The sequence below is a fragment of the Vipera berus genome (genome assembly GCF_964194415.1).
Source record: "Vipera berus genome assembly, chromosome: 2".
Classification (NCBI taxonomy): domain Eukaryota; kingdom Metazoa; phylum Chordata; class Lepidosauria; order Squamata; family Viperidae; genus Vipera; species Vipera berus.
In genome coordinates, this window is record NC_138203.1 from 263,439,678 (window position 1) to 263,449,257 (window position 9,580).

Sequence of the window (9,580 nt, forward strand, 5' to 3'; positions counted from 1 at the left end):
ACAGTTCTGGCGGGAGTTTTAGTGGCGGGATTGTTAGGTTCAATCTGATTGGCTGTACAAAAGTATATAAGCTTGCTTGTATGCCCTAACCCCTCAGTACAGATAATGACTGCTAATAAAACATTAGTTTGTTTGTACTCATCTGCCTGGCATCTTTTCTACACGTCGGAACCCAATACTTAACAGTGGCGATGAGGATGGGATCCTGCTTCACCTGAGAGCTGAAGTCACGAGGAGATGGCTTCATGTGCTGGAGGAAAGAGGCATCTTTTTCCCCCCCTCTATCGGCCAGCTAGTTCAGCACGCTAGCGGCCTCGTGCTCAGAACAACCCATCTGAGTTGGCGAAGCAGGATCCAGTTCAGAAGAAGGAAGATGCCGAAAGTCGGCCAGCCTCACGAATTCGACATCCGCCACCCCGAACAGTGGCCATCGCACCTCGGACAAATATAAAATTACTTGCGGGCGAACCAGATCGCAGAGGACGGCTTGAAAGCGGCAACACTACTCTGCATAAGCGGGCCTGCAACATTCGACCTGGCCGAAAGCTTATTCGCCCTAACACCCATTGAAACCATCTCATTCGCCGATCTTAAACAAAAGCTGAACACTCATTTCAAGCCCAGAATGTTGGAGATGGCCTGGTGGTTCAGATTTGATCGAGTGCAACGCCCTGGGGAAACTGCATCAGAATTCATCGCAGCCCTATGCCAGGCTGCTAGACGCTGTAGGTTTTCCAACTTAGATGAGCGTCTGCGAGACCGGCTCATGTGTGGTCTGAGAGACAAGGCGTTGCAACAAAGACTGTTTGCTAGGCACAACCTAACCCTCCAGGACACACAAGACGAAATCATGGCCGACGAGGCAGCCAGTGGTGCGGTCCAGGTGGTTCAGTCGTCCAAACCCAGTAAGCCGGAAGAAACAATACACTACAAGGCTGTTTCTTACAACAAAAATGCAGTTGAAGATGAAACAGAAGACAGAAGAAGACAGAGCCATGAGAACGAGGACGCGAGCACAGAGAGAGCAACCAGAAGGCCGTTTTCTTCTCAAGGTGCATGGGTTGCAGCAGCAACCATGCAAGAATGAACTGCAAGTTCCAGTTGGCCACGTGTTGGGCCTGCGGTCAATCGGGGCACATTGCGACAGTTTGCCAAAGTTGTTTCAGAGACAGCCAACACAAACTACAATGGGGAAACTCGCCAAGGAAATGTACCCAGACTCATAGCCTGACCAGTGTGGGGTTCTGTAAAAGCTGAAAGGCTATTTGCTGAACCGGGGCCCGCCGCCCCTTAAAACCTAAGTTAAAACTTGAAATTCATCTTCAAGGCATTCCTTGTAAGATGAAGATAGATTCTGGGTCTGCGGTTTCGATTATTTTATATGATACTTTTAAATTTGTTTGCGGCTGCAGTAAGCAGTGGGCTAAATTGAGACCCTCTAGCATTGTGTTAACTGATTTTCAAAATGCCCAGGTCAAAACTACAGAGGCACCAAGAGAAGGGACTGTGGCCAACTGAGAAGGCAGATCCATTCCTTAGGTGCATGGGCTGTGGAGGCTGCCATCAACGCGCAGAATACTGTTTCAGAACAGCAACGTGCTGGGCATGTGGCAAACCAGGCCACATTGCCGCCGTCTGTCAAGGTTGCCAGAGGGAACATCCACAGGAAGACTTAGTCAGAAGTAAGGGGGCCCCGAGGTAACACTGAGTAGGGTTATGCTCCAGCCAGAGGAATGTGTTCAACACTGGTGCTCATTGCCCCTTAAGCCGAAGCTTCGACTTTAAGTCAAGCTTCAGGGAGTTCCATGCAAATTGGAACTGGACACAGGCTCAGCCTTGTCCATCATCTCTATAGGAACCTTTAGACATATATGCAACCGAAGCAACAGATGGGTCAAACTTCGGCCATCTAATTTACTGCTCACTGACTTCCAAAACTCCCGAGTGGCGGTCAAGGACAAAGCCACACTTCTGGTGAATTTCAAGGGGTTTCTAGGCCCACTAGATGTTGTAATGGTGGAAGGCCAACGCTTGAGCCTCATAAGACTCGATTGGTTTAATGCATTGGCCATTCAAGTAACCGGCATTCACCGGACACAAGTGGTGGACTTGTCTTCAGTCTGCCTTGAATTCGCAGATGTTTTCAGTTCAAGCCTAGGGGAGTACAAGGGTCCTCCGATAGCCTTTAAGCTTGATCCCCTGGTCACGCCAATATGGATCAAGCCTTGTCGAGTGCCTTTCGCATTGAAACCCAAAATCAACGCAAAGCTGGACAAGCTGGTCAGTCAGGCGGTATTGAGGCCCATAGACAGTGGGGTGTGGGAGACCTCCATAGTAACACCACTCAAGGCCAATAGAGAAGTACGCATATGTGCTGACTATAAGTGTACCATTAATCGGGCACTTCAACAGCACATGTACGCAGTGCCAGTTGTCAGCCATATTTTGGTGTCATTGCAAGGAGGCCGCATGTTCACCAAGTTAGATTTGACAAGGCCATGGCAGCTGCCCAAACCATCGTCACCCATTGGGGGGCCTTCAAGGTCAAACACCTACAATTCGGGGTGAGTATAGCTCCAGAGATTTTTCAGGGAGTAATGGAGTGCATGCTCAAGGGCATTCCAGGGGTCTTCCCCTACTTCAATGATGTCCTCATTACCGGGGAGTCTGTAGAGGTTCTGGCTGAACGGCTTAGAGCCATCATTCAGCGGTTCCACACAGTGGGACTCAAACTGAAAAAAGAAAAGTGCAAGATTGGGGTAGAATCAACTGAATTCCTTGGGTTCCACATCGATGCCAATGGCATTCATCCAAAGGACTCCAAGCTGAAAGCGATTCAGCAGACCCCAAGCCCGAGGTTCAGGCCTTCCTAGCCTTCTTAACTTTTACCATGCATTCCTCCCCCATAAGGCCACAGTGGCAGAGCCGTTACACCAGCTCTTAGACAAAAAAGCTCAGTGGCAGTGGACCATTGTCCATGAAAGCAGCTTCAAGGCAGTCAAATCATTGCTGTCCTCGAATTCTGTACTCACCCATTTCAATGAGAAGCTGCCTGTTTGCATTGCATGTGATGCATCCCTTTATGGGGTTGGGGCTGTGTTAAGTCATTTAACAGCTGATGGGAAACAGACTCCCATCGCCTATTATTCCAGGACCCTGTCATCCGCAGAGTGCAATTACACGCAAATTGACAAAGAGGCTCTGGCCATTGTGGCCAGAGTTAAAAAGTTCCATGACTATTTGTATGGTTGCCAGTTCATGGTCTTCACGGACCACAAAACACTCCTTGGGTTGTTCACTATGACCAAACAGACACCTCAGATTCTGTCTTCTAGAATGCTAAGGTGGTCTATTTTCCTCTCAGCCTACAGCTATAGGCTGCTTCACAAACCGGGCAAAGAAATGGGCCATGCAAATGGCCTTAGCAGGTTGCCCCTTCCACATGTAGAGCCAGATCCAGCTCTGACTGCATGCATCTTGGCTATCCAGGATTTGCCAGTCTCTCCTTCATGCCGGGGACATAGCTGCTGAGACAGCAGCTGATAAAACATTGAGTCGTGTGTTGAATTGGGTGCACACAGGATGGCTGGACAAATGTGCAGGGCCAGAATTTCAAGGTTTCTTCATAAGAAGAGATGGGTTTTCAGCTCATAAGGGGTGCATCCTTTGGAGGAGTAGGGTCATAGTCCCCAGCTCTTTAAGACCCAGAGTGCTTGAGTCTCTGCATGAGGGCCATCTGGGAATAGTCCGAATGAAGGCACTCGTGAGGAGTTACCTGTGGTGGCCTGGGCTAGATAAAGCTATTGAGGCCTAAGTACATGGCTGCATCACATGCCAACAATACAGACCAGAGATGCCGCAAGCCCCTGTCCACCGATGGGAGGACACTCATAAACCATGGTCAAGAATCCACATCAATTTTGCCAGCCTTTCAGGGACAGCTGTTTTTAATAGTGGTCGATAGCCACTCTAAATGGTTAGAGGTTGCACTAGTTCCCACTATGATGACTGCCAGGACCATACAGGATTTTTGCAACACACGACCTTCCAGACATGTTGGTCTCAAGACAATGGGGCTCAATTTACTGCCTCTGAATTCCAGTCCTTCCTCAGGACCAACCTAATAAGGCATGCCACGTCGGCTCCCTTTCACCCGGTGTTGAACGGATAAGCAGAACGTGTGGTCCACACAACCAAGGAATCCCTCAAATGGATTGTCACAGGTGATTGGCAGCACAGGCTGGCAGATTTCCTACTCTGCCAGCGCACAACGCCCTGTACAGCCATGGGCAGAAGCCCAGCCGAGCTACGTTGGGGCCGACACCTGATCACCAAACTGGACAGGCTACACCCCGACCGAGTTGCAGCGCACTCTGCACAGCCAAAGGCACCCAGAAGTCTGCAAGTTGGGGACCGGGTTTGAACCCAGAATTATGAGCAAGAGGCTTTGTGGGTGGCAGCAGTGGTTGTTAAGGTGTCAGGGCCACTCTCCTATGAGGTGGCCCTGGAAGATGGGCAAGTCATTCACCAGCACATTGACCAGCTGCATCAGCAGCTGGCAGATCAGTCACCAGCTCAGGACTCCAGAGAGGGTCACACACAGGACCGGCGCAACAGCATTCAAACAGAGGAGTTTGCACACTCCGACAGAGCTTTTCCTCAAGGAGACAGGGGACTGGCCATAGAAGAGTCTCCTCTGGACTCACAGACTGCATCCAATGAACAGGACAGGCAAACGGAGCTGAGAGACATTCCCAGAGACCTTGCTGCACGATTGGACTTTGGTTTGAGCCAACCGGGACTGGCCAGCCAAAGGGACTCAAGTCAACCTGACTCCACTGAACCTCAGAGTTCTGGTCTACCCAGACTGGCAGGCAAGCAGGTAGACCGGGAGACTCCGACAACCCTTAGACGTTCTGAACGGTCAAGAAGGCCACCTAAATATCTGCAAGACTATGTAAAGCAATTGAGGATTTGAGCTATCTAGGGGGAAGGGGTGTAATGTATTGGCCATAACTGTTTTAAATCACTTACTTAATGTCTGATCACTTGCTTAATGTTTGACCTAGATTCTGTGTTATGTAACGGTTGCTCAAAGCCAGACTGGCTGTCTCCAAGCTGATAATAAGGCTTGGGCAGGAAACTGTTACTTTAAACCTATTGGTTGCTGCCTTAGTGGCTAACAGTATAAATAGGTGTGCAGCAGCTATTAGGGCTGCTTCTGTTCTGAGTTAATAAACTTGTTTGCTGTTTCAACACTTTGTCTCGCTTAATGCTGAAAGAACCGGAGATATAACACCAGGAATAAACAACATGGTGACTGCTTTAGAAAGAAGCTTGCAGTTTATTGAAGAGGAGAGCTGGCCAGAAAGATGGCTCTGGAAGAAAAGAGAGAGCACATGTAGGGACTGGGTTTTTATACCCTCTGGAGTCTTTTGTTTGGAGTTGTTCCTGTGGCATGAACTTTGACCTGAGTCTGAGTGTGCCCTTTGGCATCTGCGGGTTAATCCTATTATGTCCTGTCTTAGAGTTTGGGTGTGGTATGTAGATTTTAGGTGTCTTTGTCTTCCTAAGCTTCTAGCTGGGGGCCTACAACCTTCCTGCATTATTTACATCTGCATTTCTACAGAGCTGGTTTCTGCTTGAGGGAGGGAGACTTGGGGATATTAAGAAAAAAGCCAGGCATGCTTTTCTGCCTCTTTAGGATCCTTTGAGGAAATATATTTTTCTGCCCTTTTAATTTTTCCTTCTCTGGGGGCCTGACTTCCCACAAAGTTGACATAGTTGAGACACACTGCCATAGGGCCTGAATTAGACTTATAGTTCTGGTCCTTGTGATAGAATGCAGGGGGTATAAACCTATGGCATCAAACTGACCTTCATTAATTGTTAGCTAAAAAAGCAGAAATTCCTTTCACTTTCAAAACCAATCAAAGGTAAGCCTTGAAATAGAACAACCCAAAGCACAAAAGGAGCCAGGAGCCGACCAGCACCGATAGATAAGAAACTCCCAACAGATCATACTTCCCTTGGACCAAGAGTGCTTTGCTTTGGAAACTTTCGTGCCAATTGCCCTTTGTTCTACAACAGAGTAAAGCAATTTCCTGTCTTGTGTGCATGACTGGATTTGCATGGTGGGCGTAAATGAAACCCAGCATTTTTTGGGACACCTATATAGTTGATAGTTGTGGAACGAAGTGGTGGCTTCGGAAGATGTAGCTTCATTTATTTAATGTTGGAAGAGTGATTCAGCCCCAGAACTGCCGAAAAATGCAGTCGTAGCACTTTTACCTCACGTGTAATGGCATGTCTGCTCTTGAAGGCAGGGCTTATCACATTTTGGTTTTTTAAAGAATGCTATTTTATAGGGCGTATGGCCCACTTATCAAGGGGATTATATTGATTTGGATGTGGGTCCAGGTGAAAAAAGATCCTTGGGTGTGAACTAGAATTACCTAGAAGAGGGGTCTTTAATCCATGGGGCCGCGGCCTATTTGGAACTGGGCCTTGCAACTGGCTGGCCAGAGTGCGCGTATGCACGTAGCTCAACTTGCATGAGCTGATGGGAAGTCATGCATGTGCACGCTGGCCCGCTGCTCACACAAGTGAGCTGCATGCATGGCACTGGCCTGCTACTTACACATGTGCATGTACGTCAGCCTGCCACTTGCATTGACCAGTTCTCCTCTCTCCCGCCAGCCAGGCTGCCAAGCCACAAAGGTTGGAGACCGCTGACCTAAAACATGACATCACAGGTTGTCCTTGACTTACAACTGGTCATTTAATGACTGCTTGAAATTATGACAGACTGTTAAAAAAACTTACAACCTGGCCTCAGAAGTTACATCTGTGTCCCTCCCCCCGGTCACGTGACCACATTTCAGGGGCTTGGTGACTGGTTCACATTTATGACTGATTGCAGGCATCCCACGGTCATGTGATTACAATTTGCAATGCTTTTTGCCAGTTTCTGGCCTTTTTTATTCTCTTATCGACAACATGATTCACTTTATGACTGTACTGATTTACTTTATGACCTTTGTAAAAACAAGTCAAAATCGAATTCAGCCTTGACTTACGATCGCAAAAACATATGACTGAAATTCTATGTTCTGTTGTGATTATAAGTCAAGGACTACCTGTAGTGACATGCAGCATTTCATTTTATATTAAATTTTAAAATTAAAAATAATACAACATTGTACAATTTCTGCTCACATAGACCTTCATTATTTTTTTAAAGAGTGAAGTCTGAAACAGCTGCCTTTCAAACCTGACAATAATTATGAAGGTGTAATTACAGCAGAGATCCCTAACCTTTTGGGCATCGGACCAGTTCCGTGGAGAGGAATTTTTCCATGGACTGGAGGGTGTGTGGTTTTGTGTGCTGCCTGCATCCCACAGATGGGGCATTGCTTGTTTGTGTGGACTGGTTGCTGGCATGCCGCGGACCGGGGGTTGGGGACCCCTGATTTACAGTACAGGTGGATGCTAGTAAGATATGCTACTATTTTTGAAAAGATATATATTGCATGTATGTTTTAAATTGTGGCAAATTTAGCCTATTGTTAGTTCCCTAAGTTTCTTTTTAGACTGAAGATAATTTTCCAGTCTTCATATATAGACAAAAAGAAAAGTCAAATGTACATTATGATTATTAAAGAGTAGGTGTAGGATTTCTGGAAGTTAGAATAGGTACCCATATAGTTTCACTATGTACAGTAGCTATGATAAATGAGTCCTGGTGGCATAGCAGTTAGAATGCAGTATTGCAGGCTGATTCTGCCCACTGCCTGGAGTTTGATCCTAACTGGCTCAAGGTCGACTCAGCTTTCCATCCTTTCAAGGTTGGTAAAATGAGGACCCAGCTTGCTGGGGACCATATGCTGACTTTGTAAAACAGGGCTGTAAAGCACTCTGGAGGGGGGGCTATATAAGTCTAAGTGCTATTGCTATTGTTCTAAATGTGACAGTCATATTGCCAAGTAGAGTTCTCCCATGCAGTAGTGTAGCCATTTAGCCATGATCTTTTCTAGGTTGCAACGTTTGCTTTTGTCTGCCCTTTAAGATGGTCCAGAACACAAAATACACATCGTAATTTGAACTACTAGAACTCTCTTGTTATAAAGTACAGGTAATCAACTTAAATCTATTCATTTAGTGACAGTTCAAGGTTAGCACGGCACTGGAAAAAGTGACTTATGACCATTTTTCGCACGTACAATCATTGCAGCAGCACCCACCCACCCGCCCCCTGCCATGGTCATGTGATCAAAATTTGGATGCTTGGCAACCTGTTCGTATTTATGACAGTCGCAGTGTCCCAGGGTCACGTGATCACTTTTGGGGACCTTCTGACAAGCAAAGTCAATGGGAAATCCAGATTCACTTAACAACTGAGTTACTAACAAGTGCAGTGGTTCACTTAACAACTGGGCCAAGAAAAGTCGTAAAATGGAGTAAAACTCACTTAACAGCGGTCTTGCTGAACAACAGAAATATTGGACTCAGTTGTGGTTATAGGCTGAGGACTATCTGTATAACAATTAACTATTAAAGGCTGACAGCCTCTTTTCCCTCTTATAGGTAAGAATTTCTCTCACTCCCTCATGCCTTTCCGAGGTAACCTCATATTTTCGTAGTAACATCCTCTTCCCTTTTTCAAGATAATCTCCTCTACAGATTCCCAACCTGCGCCCCCCCTCCCCTCCCCCAATATTCCTTCTTAGGAAACTATGCATTCCATTGAAGGTTTAAACGAAGAAAATTAAGGAAAAAGCAACACAGTGAACGAGTTCAGACAGGAGGCTAATTTCCCACCTATTTCTGTAATGATTTTTATCTCTACCCTCACTTCCGTACTCACCCCGATTTAGCTGCAACTGCTGTGAGAACTGAAATAGCCTTAGACATGGGCCTCTTTAGAAATTAATGTGATTTCAGAATAAAAAGAAAGAAATGGTTATTAATCCCCCAGTAGATCTGATGGAAAATGTATTTCAACGATATGCATGATTGGGGGTTACCTCAAGCTAAATTTAAATCACTATGGCTTACTTGACTACTTCACTCCTTTGGGGAATTCCTATTACACTATCATGCTTCCTCCCTCTGCCAAGGAAGCAATGAATCAGTCAAGAGAATAGGAAAGTTTTGCTCCATTTTTCCATAGACCCATTCCAAAGTTAAGAAAAGAGAAGAAAAGATGGAAAATATTTGACTGTAAGATCTGGAACTCCTACGACATTATTTGAATAAGATAGAACAATTACTCAATGAAGATCTTGACTTAAAAGGACACCATCACCTCAGAGAAGAGCTATTGATCAGGAATAGAATAGAATAGAATAGAATAGAATAGAATAGAATAGAATAGAATAGAATAGAATAGAATAGAATAGAATAGAATAGAATAGAATAGAATAGAATAGAATAGAATAGAATAGAATAGAATAGAATAGAATAGAATAGAATAGAATCTGGAAGGGACCTTGGAGGTCTTCTAGTCCAGCCCCCTGCTCAAGCAGGAGAACCTATACCATCTCAGACAAGTGACTGTCTAGTCTCTTATTAAAAATCT